The following is a 16017-nucleotide window of genomic DNA, read 5'->3' as shown; positions in this document are numbered from 1 at the left end:
AAGGCATGTCAATCCAGGGACAACAAGCTTATTTCTTTCAAGCTCTACAAAAGTTGTGTTGCTCAGTACTTCAAAACACTTTGAGCAAACAAGGTGAAGTAAATCAATGATTTAAGTTAGTGTAATGATTTTCATCTTGATGGGATGATCTCAATTAGATTCAAAATGACTTATTACAAACATGAATTCTCTACCAAAATCATGGATGAATCCCATCTAAATCTACAAGGCCATAAAAACAAGGCTCTTTTTACTTGCAATATAGTTTTTCCTACAGTGGTTCTTCTTCAATTACAGATGTTATAAGAGCATAGAACAACTTTCAAAAAACTTGTAAGTGTCAGCTGACTGGTGCAAGCATTGCCTCTGTCACTGCATGCGCACAACTTTTATCTTGATTCTTCATGATAAGTGAGTACCCTCATAAAGAGTAATATGATAAATTGATCCACACACGTAGAATTATTATATTTTAAGTTTCCAACACTTGTGCACTAACATTACCTGTTTGCTCTGCAATGAATTAAAAAAGGAATCTCTTCCAAATGCTAAATATACCATTAAAAAATAGTGCTGAACTTGCATTCCTTGGGACATTCATCATTTGGTTTCAATCCAACTGCTTCGAACCTTGAGATGACAAAATCAATTACAAGAGATCATACCGCTCGATATCAAACAGGTTATGTAAGAAGTTGATCTCAAGGGGAATCACAAAAATGAGATAGAACAATCGGGAGAATTAAAATCTCTCCAAGCATCAGGCGATCCTTTTTTGCAAAACACTCCACCCCACTAAAGCTTTAATCATTAAAAAATCACATTGGTACTGTTACATATTGAAATATTTTACCTACAAGGGAGGAAATCAAGAAAATAGAGGATCAGATGAAGGGCACAGCATCTCTATGCATGGAGGTACAAATAACAAATCTCCAAATCACAATAACATAACTCATTAAGATCAAACATGGAATCTATGTGCATATTAACTTATCATCATCGAACACCCTCCCAAATAAGCGCACATATATAAGAGCACAACCACAAATAAACAAAAGGGAAAGGCAACCATACTGTCCACAATTTCTACCCATTTGCAGCACCTCAGTAGCAGACATATTTTAGGCAGAAAAACCAAGACATTGAACAGACTTCAGCAACCTCCTCAAAATTTCTACTACACAGGAAGATCCATAATCTCTCATCTTGCAATGAAATATGTCCATCGAAGGGATATTTCCGATGAATTTCCATCCTTTAGGGGACACACGTGCTCATGGACCTTCACAAACAGTTGCTCTCACAACTCGAATGTGAACTATTGACAGTTTCAAGAGTTTCACTCATTCAACCAAATCCAGTCAGAAGCACCTGAGACAGAGCTCCCTCATAGCATCCATAAGCATATCCCTTCAAGCATCCATACATGTTATACCATGCTCAAAGTGGATCTCAATCCCACAGGAAATCAACTTGTGCTAGGTTAATTTACAATACTCAGAGGGTACAGAGCAGTTTCTATCGTTCTAACAGCTACCTTGATTCGTTCTTTCATACTCTCATTATCACACTCAACACCTTTGCTGGCATAGTCAACCGTTGCAACAACTCCATCAACTGTCACCGTGAATTTCTCAGTCTCTCTATCCAATTTCACATTTCCAAACAAAGAGACCAATATGGAGTGAATTATCTTCATGCCATCTTTCTCCGATTTGGCCTCCTTGAAACCATTGCCACTAGGTTCCGATCCAGAAATTGGATGTGAATTCAACTTTAAGATCATGGCAACAATTGAGTCTGCCACCATGTCACTGACTGGGTCTGAGACCCATTGCAAAACTACAAAATCTGTACCTTCCTGGATTATGGTGACTTTATCATGTACTTTCAACGAAGTGTTTTCTGCTTTTGGCAACATCTCTATTCTCTCACACATCTGCTGTAGCCTATGCCGAAGTACTGCAAAGGACCCTTTGTACGGAACTGACTGGCCCTGCATTACACTGCCTGTAGTCAATTGAGTGTAAACATGCAGGTCTTCTGGAGCCATAAGCTGGTAGGTGAAGCCCTTCCTGACTAATAAACCGCTCACTGAGTCTCCTTCTTTTGGAGTCTTCTCTGCCAATCTGCCAATTGCCTTGGCTGTCTTCTCCCCCTTGAAAAACATCTCCACTGTTTGGCAATTCTTAGGAGACAAAACATTTACATTCTGATCTGCAAACTGGGTTTGCAGCTTTGCTTTCAGGCGACCCATCTCGTTGGCCTCTCCATGAACTAGAATGATATTAGGAGGCCTCAGCTCATTCAAAAATGTACTTGTCTGATTGAAGTCTGCATGCGCAGAGAAGGAGATGTAGTGTACACTCATATTCAGGGGAACCACCAATCCACTCATTAATGTCACCTCCTTGGGTTCACTCAGGATTGTCTTAGCAAGAGTACCCTCCACTACATATCCAGGTATCACGCAGGAATTCTTTTTGTCCTGGCACCATAAATCAAAGAGTTGTCTTGACATCCCACTCTGAAGAATTCCCGGGCTAGCCATAACCACAGAGGTGTAAGAAAACAATACAACATCTGTGCTCAACAGATAACAAGATCTCGTATGCAAGAGAGAAAAGCAGATAGTATGGAGAATAAAAAATTTGATTACTGTAAAACTGATACAATAGATGGCGCTGCCTCCTAGCCGTGCGCTCCTGTGTGAGAAGCTTCGATGGCGTGCTGGAAACAGTAGAGGACGGAGGTTGGATGCTAAGGAATCAGGGTTGCTGTAGCCAGTAATGATTATGGGCTTCACGGGCTTGCTCTTATATAGCCATCAGTCGTAGTCGGTTAGACCCAATTGGGAGACCGACCCAGTCGGCCCAAAACGGCCGACTTGGTTCCGAAATAGGCTACCGACCACACGTTAGAGGTCGGTTCCGAAATAGGCTACTGACCACACGTTAGAACCGTGGCGCAGAATAGAGCAACCACCTACGGTTACCGTGGCCCAGAGCCCACCATCCGAGATCATCTGGGGCTCCAAACGGGCCCCGCAGCCCGAGAGTGGACTGCCTCGGGAAATGCTCCGTCTTCCCTCAGTGCGGTCAGCCATGGGATGCCTTCCTGCACTTGCATGTAGCCTAGTTGGCAGTGTGCCAACTCTATCTGAAGCCGTCCAGCCATCAGGCCACACATGGCCCCCATCTGGTGTCCAAACCAGGACCTACCGGATAACCGAGCTACTCAAATGCCTTCTCCTCATATGGGAGGCTTACAAGTAGAGTTAGCTGGTTCCCGCGTAGTTACACGAGAGTGGAGCATTGATATCTAACACCGCCCCTCAATGTCCACCCGCAAGTGAACTTACTTTTTTGACCCAATGCCAAGTCGATGAAGATGCCTCTCCAGCAAGTCTCTTCCAAGAGCCTTCGTGAAGACGTCCGCAGCATTCTCTGTAGTCGGACAGTACACCAAGTCGATCTCTCCATCCATGATGAGCTCACGTACAAAGTGATATTGAATCTCAATGTGTTTTGTGCGAGCGTGGAACACAGGGTTCTTTGCAATTGCCATGCAACTCTGATTGTCACATGATAACTGCGTAGGCTTGTTCTGCACTACACCCATGTCCCCCAAAATCCTCCTCAACCACACTGCCTCACAAGAAGCAAAGCATGCTGATTTGTACTCAGCCTCGGTAGAAGAAAGAGCAACTGTAGGTTGCTTCTTGCTGACCCATGACACAGCTCCAGATCCTAGTGAGAAATAGTAACCTATCACTGATCTCCTGCTGTCCACGTCTCCTGCCTAATCCGAGTCACAGAATCCGGTCAAGATGTTGCCCTTGGTATAGGTGATGCCATAATCAAGTGTGCCTTTGATGTATTTCAGCACCTGCATCCTTGCCCTCCAATGGTTCTCTCAGGGCTTATTGGGAAACCTGCTTAGTACACCAGTCGCAAAGCTGATGTCCGGCCGCGTGTTGCACAAGTAAATCAAACTGCCGACAAGCCTTCTGTACTGCGCTTCGTTCACCAGTGGTGATGAATCCTCGTTTGAGAGCTTCACGTCAACCTCCATAGGGGTACCAACTATCTTGCACTCAGCCATGCCAAATGCCTTCAATATCTCTCCAGCATACTTCAGTCGCAAAATTGATGTCCGGCCGCGTGTTGCACAAGTAAATCAAACTGCCCACAAGCCTTCTGTACTTCGCTTCGTCCACCAGTGGTGATGAATCCTCGTTTGAGAGCTTCATCTCAACCTCCATAGGGGTGCCAACTGTCTTGCACTCAGCCATGCCAAATGCTTTCAGTATCTCTCCAACATACTTCAGCTGTGAGATGAAGATCTGTTTTGACTCTTGCCAAACTTCAATCCCCAAACAGAAATGCATCAGTCCAAGGTCTGTCATTTCAAACTCTCTTCCTAGCAACTGCTTTGTCTGCGAGATCTTTTCTTCACGGTTCCCTGTTATGACAAGGTCGTCCACGTAAAGGACCATGATCATACACCTACCTCCTTCTCTGTAGATATACAAATTTGCATCAGATGGGCTCCTCCTGAACCCGTTTTGCAGAAAGTAGGCATAAATCCGCTGGTACCACACTCGTGGGGCCGGTTTCAGCCTGCCGTAAAGTGCCTTCTTTAGCTTACAGACTTTACCTGCTGAACCAGGGATCACAAAACCTGGTGGTTGTTCCACGTATACCTCCTTCTCGAGATCTCCATTCAGAAAGGCGGATTTTACATCCATCTGAAACACGGGCCAACTTTCCTGTGCTGCTAAAGCCAAAACACTGCGAATTGTGGTTAGTCGAGCTGTGGGAGCAAAAGTATCCTGATAATCAAAAACATATACCTGTGCGAATCCTTTTGCCACGAGCCGCGAGCCTTGTACTTATCCAACGTGCCATTGGACTTGTACTTGGTCTTGTACACCCACTTGGTGCCGATTACCTTGTGTTTTGGTGGTCAATCCACAAGGTCCCAAGTTTTGTTCTTCATTATGGAGCCATACTCTGACTGCATAGCCTCCATCCACCTATCATCACCCTGTGCCTCTTCAAGACACTTGGGTTCTTCACCACGGATCACCTCTATCATCAAAGCGTAGTTGACTAAGTGTTCTTGCGCCCTTCTTTGCTCCTCTAATCTCTTAGACCGGTGGTTTTCGAATGGTTCCTCCTCAATGGCTGGAGGTTCTCTTCTGTCCAAAAGCTGCTTTACCCACTTCGGGAATGGCCGTTGCCATTGTGGTTCTGCAGACTCTTCTTCCTCTTCTTTATCTTGAATCCTCCCAAGCACCGTTGGGGGAGTTCGGTTTGCTGTTGGTGGTTGTACTGGATGGATATCCTGGTCCTGGTTGTCTGGGAAGGAAGCATCCTCCTCCAATTGATGCGGCTGTTCTGAGAAGACCACATCGCGACTTACTATTACCTTCTTGGCAACAGGATTATAGAGACGGTAACCCTTCGCCTCTTCACTGTAGCCCAAGAAAATACACTTCTGGCTCTTCAGTTCCCATTTGGTCCTATTAGCATCAGGGACATGCACAAAACAGTCACATCAAAAAACTTTGAAATGTGCAGCTGAAGGTTTCTTACGAGAAAAGGCCTGCAGTGGAGTCATCCCGTTCACAGCCTTCGTGTAGCTACGATTCAGAATGTAAACTGCCGTGTTACATGCTTCAGCCTAGAAAGTCTTTGGTAAATCTTTCCCTTTCATCATACTCCTGCCCATTTCACAGATGACGCGCATCTTGCGCTCTGCTACTCCATTTTGCTGTGATGTATGTGGCGGGGGTTTTTGCCTTTTGATCCTGTGACTTTTGCAGTAACTTTCGAATTCACTTGATGTGAACTCACCACCTCTGTCTGATCTCAACTTCTTCACCTTCCTCCCCGTTTCTTTCTCGACCATTACATGCCATTCTTTGAACTTACTAAAAGCCTCATCTTTAGTCTTCGGGAAGTATATCCATATCCTTCTACTGTAGTCGTCAAATCAGCGTCATGAAGTAGTAGGAACCACCCAAAGCTTCCGTCTCCATCTTTCCGCAGAGGTCCGTGTGAACGAGCTCTAGAGGAGCCTTTGCCCTGCTGGCCTCTTTAGGAAAGGGCTGCCGATGCTGCTTGCCCATCATGCAAGCTTCACATACATCGGGCAGATCTGTAATTTCTGGTAGGTCTGCAATCATTCCAGTTTTATGCATCTCCTTTAAAGAACTAAGGTTTAGATGACCAAATCTCTCATGCCACAGCTTAGTGTTGCTCACATCGGCTCGAGCACTGAAAGCTGAGAGTTCATAGATGTTGTTGCGCCGTGTACCTTTACCAATGACCTTTCCTTGAAGATCCAAAATCTGTGCGCCATTCTTATCGAAGTGAACTTTGAGGTCCCGATCCGTAATTGCAGAAACGGACAACAAGTTCCTCTTGATATCTGGCACATAAAGAACATCGGACAACTGTTTTACAACTCCATCTAACTTGAGAGCAATCGTACCTTTTTCTTTTGCTGGACATTTTGCATCATTGCCGACTGCTACCAGGATGTCATTCCCTACCGGATGTAGAGAGGTATACCAATCCTTCCGACTGGTCATGCGGCGCGATGCACCACTGTCAATAATCCAAGGTTCATCCGCAAGTACATGAACTGCCTCCGTGCAAATCTCCTCAATTGCTACAAATAACTCTACTGGTACTGCCTGCACACTGTTGCTGGACTCTTTCTTTACTCCGTTCTTCTCATTTGTAATCTTCTTCCGGCACTCATTCTGCTTGTGCCCTGCCTTGTTGCAATAGAAGCACTTGATCTTCTTCTTTCTCTTTTTATCATAAGAAGAAGATGGGTTACCAGAGTCCTTACCCTTACCTTTCTTTGATCCAGCCGAGAAAGCCGAATCTTCTCAGTCCTCGTCTTTTGACGCATCTCCTCCTCCATAAGCATAGCGCTGAAATCCTCAAAGTTGAGGGATGGATTTTTGTTCTGCGTATTCAGCGCCGTAACAGGACCGTCGTACTTTGGTGGGAGAATCCGTGATGGTGATGCTAGATTCTCGCTGGTGATGGTGATGCCAATCGCAGTCATCTGATCATGCAGATTCTTCACCCTGGTGATGAATTTCTCTGCCATTTTAGACTCAGACAGTTTCTCGTTCGCGAGTTGAGTCTCCAGATTCTGAATCCGCGTCTGATTCATGGTCTCGTATTGATTTTTTAAGACTGTCCATGCCTCCTCCGCTATGGTGACATGTTGAATTAACGCCATGACAGAATCACTTACACTGCAGACAATAGAACATAGCGCATCTGCATTTCTTCTTGTCCACGCGAGAATCTCATCCGCAGTTGGTACTATCTGTTATCCTGCATTGACTAGATTCGGTCTCGCAACCGGCTTCACATCCACCCCAGTAGCAGTATCCCAAAGCTCATATGCGCTTAGAATGGTCTTCATCTTGAACTTCCAGAGTGGATAGTTAGTGTTGTCCAACTTTCCGCTTTCACCGAACGGTGGGATTCGCAGTCTTGCGGGCTGGGCCATCTCTCACAATTTGCTCACAAACAGAAACACACTACCAAATCTTCTTGCTAGAGCCCAAGCTCTGATACCATGTAAGAAAACAATACAACGTCTGTGCTCAACATATAACAGGATCTTGTATGCAAGAGAGAAAAGCAGATAGTATGGAGAATCAAAAATTTGATTACTATAAAACTGATACAATAGATGGCGCTGCCTCCCAGCCGTGCGCTCCTATGTGCGCTCCTATGTGAGAAGCTTCGATGGCATGCTGGAAACAGTAGAGGATGGAGGCTGGATGCTAAGGAATCAGGGTTGTTGTAGCCAGTGATGATTATGGGCTTCACGGGCTTGCTCTTATATAGCCATCAGTCGTAGTCGGTTAGACCCAATTGGGAGACCGACCCAGTCGGCCCAAAATGGCCGACTGGAGGTCGGTTCCGAAATAGGCCACCGACCACACGTTAGAACCATGGCGCAGAATAGAGCAACTACCTACGGTTACCGTGGCGCAGAATAGAGCAACTACCTACGGTTACCGTGGCCTAGAGCCCATCCGAGATCATTTGGCGCTCCAAACGGGCCCCGCAGCCCGAGAGTGGGCTGCCTCGAGAAATGCTCCGTCTACCCTCAGTGCGGTCAGTCATGGGATGCCTTCCCGCACTTGCATGTAGCATAGTTGGCAGTGTGCCAACTCTATCTGAAGCGTCCAACCATCAGGCCACACATGGCCCCCATCTGGTGTCCAAACCAGGACCTACTGGATAACCGAGCTACTCAAATGCCTTCTCCTCATATGGGGGACTTACAAGTAGAGTTAGCTGGTTCCCGCGTAGTTACACGAGAGTGGAGCATTGATATCTAACAAGAGGGACCAACATCATTAAAGTTTTCTATGTTTCTAAGAGATTGTATATGTTTGAAATCAAATGGATTAGATATCTCAAACTGGCTGCAGATTCGATCATTCATGGCATTGATGTAGGTTTGGTACACAACCATACATTTCTTGGCAAGGGGTGATGCATAATAGATTGGAACGTTGTACAACTCTGGGTGGGTCTCCCAATACTCATCCAAGACTAAAAGAAGTTCTTAAGCCCTACCAAGGGCAAAAGCTTGAATAAGGACACTCCCTCCTTGAGCAACGGTTTGATGCACTGTGTCTGTAAATCTTCTTTCACACACAGAACATGGCTGATGAACTTGCACACCATATGTCGATTCTATAACACAGACATCCGGTGAAAATTGAGGCAGCTCAGCAGCTCTAAGATGGCAATCCTCCTCACGGGAGTAATCACCTGTGTACAGAACTCGAACACCAGCAATGTCTACCATAAACATGGCTGCACCCAAAACATGCCCTGCTGTGTAATACCAAAATTTAATGCCATTGACCTCCACTGTCTGATGAAAATCTATGACCTATAGATCCCAGAACAAAAATGACACAAGCTTTAATACAAGATTTCAAAGGAACGAGTAGCAGCCCAACATAAGCACATCTTAATTAAAGACCACTTTAGAATCTGCATCTTCGAAACAACTATATGTAAAATCCTTACATTGTCTACATCAATATAACCTTATAGGCCTATTTACTATTGGCTCCAGCTGCACAGAATAAAAGACACATTCAAAACAAAAAGAAGGTTCTTACTACCTCAATTTTGTCCATTGTTCGGAGTATATCTTGCTCATCATAGAGCATGTCTTCCACAGATACTTTGCTTATCTTTACAAAATCTGAGAGCAGCAGCTTGTATATAGCTTTAGTAGCATGAGTCATGAATACCCGGCCCTTGAAGGTATTCTGCATGAAGTAAAGAGAATAATATAGGTGAGAGAACTCTAGAACGGTGCAAGTTACTAAACAAGGGATATGTTGAACAAGGGAAACCCCAACCTTCTCAATGAAATAAGGAAGAGAAGCACAATGATCCAAATGAAAGCTGGTAAACAAAAAGAAGTTTCATGTCAGATGTTTAATCGCACTTTGCCAAAAACTAATACAATCTCTACGCTTATGCAGAAAGAAAGACCTCTTCCCCAAAGTGGCTTGTTCCCATATGTCAAAGCTAATTTACCAAGACCCTTGGGCATAATTAGTGACAAGCTCTAGCCAAATCCTGGGCTTAGGATACTCCGTCAAGAACCATCTGAGATTACACATTATTTAGTTGGTAAAAAGCAGATTTAGTAACAAACTCTCACCAAATCTCGGGCTAAGGCTCTACTCTGTCAAGAACCATCTGAGATTATCCATTTAAGTTGGTTAAAAACCAATTCACAACAAGTGTAGAATTAAAATTTTGCATGTCACAGAGACGCCGAGGAACTGCTGCTGCTCCCCGCTCCTCCTGCTGCCCTCCCTTCAACTCCCCTCCTTGCTGCCTCCTCCCTCCCCTCCCTCCCTACCTACTGCCCCTTCCCTTCCCCTCTCCTCCCCTCCCCTTCCCCCCCGCGCTGCTGCTGCACTACCCCCCCCCGCGCTGCTGCCTATGCTGCCCCCCCCCCCGCGCTGCTGCCTGCACTGCCCTCCCCCCGCGCTGCTGCCTACGCTGCCCCCCCCGCTGCTGCTCCCGCACCCCCCCCCCTGCACTGTTGCTTGCACCTCCCCCCCCACCCCCCCCCCTTCCCTCTCCTCCTCTCCCCCCCTCCTTCTCTCCTCCCCTCCCTCTCTCCTCTTCACTCTTCCCCCTCTCCTCTGCTGTCCCCTTCCCCTCTCTCCCTTGCTGCCCTCCCTCTCTTCTAGCTTCCCCCTTCTTCAACCTCCCTCCTCCTTCAACCTACCCCCTTCTTCTTCTGACTTGCTCTCTCCCCTCTCTCCCTCCTTCCTTCACCCTCTCCCTTCAGGTGTACCCCCGTTTTTTTGGGGGTCTCCTGGGCATCAGGAAAGCGGACGGAGTTTATTTGTGTGTTTGAGTCGGCCTTCCCCACCTCGATTGACGAATGGGCACCCATTTAGTCAATCCGTTACCGCACACACCGGCCGCGAGAACCATCACATTTTCAAAAGACGAGCTACAGCAATTGCAAAAGGACTTGGAGCATGAGTGTTCCACGACTCTCTTCACATGCATCTTTGGTTTACACCCCTCTAGATCATAGGCTAGAGATTGGATGCTTGCGGCGCTTCCCAGGAGCTCGCCCCCCACCTTAAGGATGTTCGTTTGTTGGGACGAGGTTTCTTTCAGGTGTGCCTAGATTCCCCGGACGTCACGAGAGACTTGCTACAGGCTGGGTTTCTATTTCTAGGCTACATGAGGATTTTTTTGTTTCCCTTTCAACTGGGCTTTGACCCAGTTGAAGAGGACAAGCAGGGAGTTTCTGTTTTCATCAGGTTCCCTGGTCTCCCCTCAGTTTATCATCGGCTTCTTTCAGTTATTGGCGAGAGGTTTGGTGTGGTAGCAGAGACCCCCCCTCTTTTTGGTGAGCCCTCTTCGGCCGCTGAGGCGGTCAGGATGGATGGGGTACCCAGGGTTAGGGTCATTGTCCGGAACCCTAATATTTCAGATGACCACATCATGCTATAGCGACCCGATGGGTCATTCTTCTGCCAGAGATTTGAGGTTGCAGGTTGGCAGGACCAGTGCAGGATTTGCAGATTCTTGGGGCACTTTGCCAAAGGTTGCCCAAAGAAGAAAAAGAGGCCCAGAAAGCAACCCGCTCGTACTAGCTTACGACAAAGAGCAGGAGTAGGACCTACCGCTCCACGAGCACCACCTCAAACACGGGCTCCCCCTCCTCCTAGGGTTACTCGAGTCCCTCCTGCACCCCGCACCACCTCTAGCCCACGGTGGGTTAGGCCCTCTACTTCAGATCATACTTCCACCGCTTCGGAGGCTACCCCCTTGGAGCCTCAGGAGGCTAACGCTTTGGAGCCTAGTGTTCAAGAGCCTTCTTCCACTCCACCCCAGGATCAGGCTGTACCTCCCTCAGCAGCCAAGGTTGTTGGCACCTCGTCCGCAGCACTTCTTGATCAGGACCCAGTATAGGTGCCTCCTTCCGTGGATACAGGGAAGGGGGTCTTACATTCTCTCCCTACTTCGGTAGGAATCCTTCGGACCCCCTCCCCAGGACTAGCTCAGCGGAACTTCACCTGTGGACTTTCCTCCCCTTGGACCTCGTGTGTATGGCAGGAGGTCAGCTCTGGTGGAGGGTTCTTTTTTCGCCACTAGGTCAGGTAAGGTCTTCCAACCCTACTTTGATGGCCGTATGGACGGGTATGCAGGGAGACTCCCGTGCAGCCTCAGCTAGGACGGCTTCTTTCTTCAGGGAATGAAAGGATTCTCCTTTCTTCTCTGAGACTACTACAGGGTTGAGGTGGCACTGTATTCCGCTTTGAGCTTGCTCTCACGGGTTTTTTCTCTTACTTAATAGAAGTCTCTTTCTTGGGGGAAAAAAAAAAAGGTATGCCAATCCGCTTCCTCCCGCCGATGAGGATAGCCATTGGAATACAGGGGAGGGTGGCCGATCCTTCACATGTGACCACAGCACTTGCCAGTATCAGCGACTTTTATCACTCTGTCACTAGTGCTCGGCGAGGTGAGGTACTCAGGAGGGAGATTGGTATCTGCCGGCAGTTGGCAGCCTTGCAGAGGGAGGAGCAGAGACGACCATCAGATGCTTGGATACAAGAGCGCCTTGCTGCAGCAAGGGCTCACTTGCAGACATTGCTTGATCAGAGAGCAGAGTATGCCTTTCATGCACGGGAGTCCTTTTGGATACAGATGGGAGGGAGAGTCAATAAACACTTTTTCTCTACACTTGGTTCCAGACATAGTAGAGAGAGTGTCAGGCAGCTTATTGACTCTGACGGCATTTTGCAGTCTCATCCGGATATCGTCATGCACTCAGTGATAGATTTTTATGCCTCCCTTCTTTCTACAGATCCTGACACACAGGGCAGAGATGTGGCTAGAGATGTAGTTTGGCAGAGTTTACCTATGTTGGTCACACCGGAGATGATATGCTCACTTGATGCATGCTTTACCAACACAGAGTTCAGGACTACTCTCTCCGCCCTTCATAAGGTCAAGTGCCCTGGTTCCAATGGTCTTACTCCATCTTTGTTTACAGCCTTTTGGGATATGATAGCTGATCATATTACTTCAGCCCTACAGGACATTTGGGACTCCAGTGAGATGTCTGACTCATTGACTGAGGGACTCATACACCTTATCTCGAAAGGTGGCAATAGGAATTTTGTATCCCATTGGAGACCCATCACTCTTTTGGGCACTCTATATAAAATCCTTGGCAAGGCGATCAGCATCCGATTGCAGCCCCTTCTTCCAGACCTCATCCATGATACTCAGACAGACTTTGTACATGGCAGGAGCATATCTTTTCCTTTTGGGAAGCCACAGAGTGGGCTATGCAGAGAAGGCAGAGGCTGGCAGTTCTACTCTTGGACTTTGAGAAAGCCTATGACAAAGTAGATTGGGGTTTTCTTGAGGGCACTCTTCTACGATTTGGATTTTCAGATGCATGGATTAGAGGGGTGGCCTCCCTTTACAGAGCCCATAGCCAGGTTTTGATCGGAGGGATAAGGGGTGACAGGTTTCAGATTTCCAAGTCAGTTTGTCAGGGATGCCGTTTAGCACCTTGCCTCTTTCTTTCTGTGGCAGAAGCTATGAGTATCTCCCTTAGATCTCAGGCTGATCTTTATGGGCTAAGATTGCCCTTGAGACAGGAGCAAGAGCTTCTTGACTGTGAGTTGGCTGATGACACTGCTATTTTTATTGAGGCCTCTTCGCAGTCACTTGATTCTTTCCGGACAGCCTTGGATATCTTTTGCTCAGCTGCAAGGACACACATTAACTGGCATAAATCCTTTGGCTTTTGGATCAGTGATGAGGACACTCCAGGCTAGGGAGTTGACATTGGCTTTTCCTGGATTCAGAGGGGTGTTCTTGTCAGATATTTGGGATGTCAGGTAGGATTGGGCATCTCTCCAGCACAGCAATATTTGTACGTGAGCTCCATATGCTTTGTCAGCAAAAGGGAAGCTGCAGGGAGTCAGGGGATCCTGCTGGAAGGGTGGTCGACTGCTCTTGCTGAGAGCTTCTTGAATGGAGTGATGGGCTTGACGACAGAGAGGTCGTAGTTCTGCTGAAGGTGCTTATTGGAAGTGATTTGGTGAATGACTGCGTATGGGCAGGGATCGCAAGGATGTGGGCTGGAGAGGTGGCTTGTTACGTGTGTGCAGAGCTCCTTGGCTAGCTGGGGGTGATGCTATCCATGAGCTGAGTACTCCATGAATTGGAGAGGAATCAGGAGTCCGTGAGCTTTATGTGCTCTGTGAAAAGAGGGAAGCTGCAGTGCTTTGATCGCTGAAGGCAGAAACGGAAGACGAGCTACTGGCTGTGACTGCGTAGCTGGAGAAGATCCTTGGACAGAGAGAGTAGACTGTGTGAGCTTGCAATAAGGAGTTGCAAGGCTTGGTCGTGGGTTTTCCTTTGTTGGCGTTGCTCTTAGGTGGATTGTGGTTTGGGCTCTTGTTGTAGGAGGGTGATATCATCATCTAGATAGATTCTGGTCCCTTTCAGAGTCGCTCTACAGTTAATGAGAGTCATCCTGTCCATGGCTGTCCTGAACTTCAGCACTAGTGGCCTTGTAGGTGCTTCAGGTTTGCCTACCCTCCAGGCTGTCTCGTATGTGAGATTGAGCCCCATTTTTGTGAACAGTACCTGGGCATCTGCCATCGGTGTGTCCCCTATTGTTCAACCCCTCACAAGGACATTTAGTGCCTTGCTGGCCCTTCTGTTTTCCTCCTCAAGTGCCTCTGATATAAATTCTTTCTTTGGGGCTGTTGTGCCCTTTTTGACCCATGCTTCCATTCCAGCATCTTGGCTTCCCCTTTGCTGATTTGTTGCTTCAGTTCAGCGTGTGTGCTTTGCATTGTTTCTTGCATTGCTGCAATCTCCTTCCTGAGAGTGGCATTCTCTGTTTTTCAGCTCTTCCATTGCTTTGCAAGTGCCTTCCAAAGTCACTTTCATGTCCCTCATTTGCTGTACTTCAACCTCCAATGCATTTAGTCGGCCTTGGAGCTTGTTTTTTTCAGATATCCATTCAGCCTTTTCCTTTCCCATTCTTCTTTTTTTGTCCTTTCTTTTCTCCACCCCTCTTGGATTTTCTCTCCATGTTTTTTTAGCTCAGCTAGTGTCTTGTCCACATGTATCTTCTCCTCAAGGAGGGCCACATTTGTGGACTCTAAGTTGTCAATTTTATCAATCAATGCAAGACATATCTTTTAGTGGCTGGTGAGGACACTAGAACCTGAGTGACTTGGCAGATGGTAATCATGCCGCACACACAAGGAGGGATTCAGAGATGCAGAGCCGTGCCCTCTTGGGTAAGCTAGTGGTGCGAGGTCTTACTCTAGGCACAGAACCCTGGAAGCTCCTCCATCAGGGGCTCTAGGGAACACTCCGTGCACAGGTGGACAGTGGCAGCAGTCCAACAGAGTGGATCTTTTCAGAGGCTTCTCTCACAAGAAAAGGCTCCCCCCCCATGAGAAGCCTTTTTAGGCTCTGGCAACATTTGGCCGGGGTGCTCATTCAGGCCAGCCCTTCTTGCAGGGAGGAGTTTGAGAGGCAGCCACTCATTTGGCACCTAGAGGTCAGGGAGGTGCGCCTGTTTGGCCAAAGGATGCACATCAGCTGGGCATAGTGGGACAATGGACTGGGTGGATCTTTCGGGGTTTGGAGACAACTCCCTAGGGATGTAGGGTCTAAGAATGATGCTGCTAGCTACATGACGAATTCAACCTGGTGCCCTTGCTACAAGCTTAAGTAAGTACATGGCAGGGCAAAAATCTGGCTTCTGCAACCATTAATTGAATGGCATTCTGCGCCAAAGAATTTAGAGTAATTAAAGTAAGTATATGGCAAGGCAAAACCTGGCTTCTTGCACCTCTCGATTGATGACATTTTTCACCAAAGAATTGAGAGTAATATGCCTGCATCAAGCTTTCAGATTTGCCCATCCTTTGGAGACTACTTTTGAGAAAGACTTGGTTACTTTTATCATAAGCTTCCCATAATAGACTAATAAGTTGGTGGCTCTCTTTTGCTAATCGAAAAGATGGGACGTTGTTCTGCAATAAATGTTGATCCATGATAATGTTATTTGTGTCATGTGCCGAGATCTAGTGGAAGATGTTGCTGAGCTCATGATCGGTGATGATAGGGGGATGGGTAGTTTGTCTGAAATAGAGAACCAGTTTAAGGATTAGGTGTATAACACATGAGGAAATATCTGCATGCTCTTGTGATTAAGATCTATTAGGATTTAGCGTGATCTATTCAGATTTTTTCCTTTAGGCCATCTATTCTCTTTGAACAGATGTCCCAACTAGAAAAGCCACCACCCAACATCATACCCAAAGAGGATTCATATTCCTGGCCCGATTTTGTTCTCATATGTGCTGAAATTAAGCATAAAACCAAGAAATTCTCTTAAAGATGGGTTGGCTATTCT

General features: G+C 46.9%; 1 pseudogene; it reads right to left on the bottom strand.

Annotated features, from left to right (window-relative positions):
* Positions 1–1109: 1109 nt before the first annotated feature.
* Positions 1110–16017, bottom strand: part of LOC147893690 (cleavage and polyadenylation specificity factor subunit 3-I-like) — a 33050-nt pseudogene continuing 18142 nt past the window's right edge.

This window comes from Dipteris shenzhenensis, chromosome 15 (genome assembly GCF_047967505.1).
Source record: "Dipteris shenzhenensis isolate YYH24624 ecotype China chromosome 15, Dip_SZ_1.0, whole genome shotgun sequence".
NCBI classification, from domain to species: domain Eukaryota; kingdom Viridiplantae; phylum Streptophyta; class Polypodiopsida; order Gleicheniales; family Dipteridaceae; genus Dipteris; species Dipteris shenzhenensis.
The sequence above is the reverse complement of the archived record's forward strand: the minus strand, read 5'-3'. Positions and strand labels throughout refer to the sequence as shown.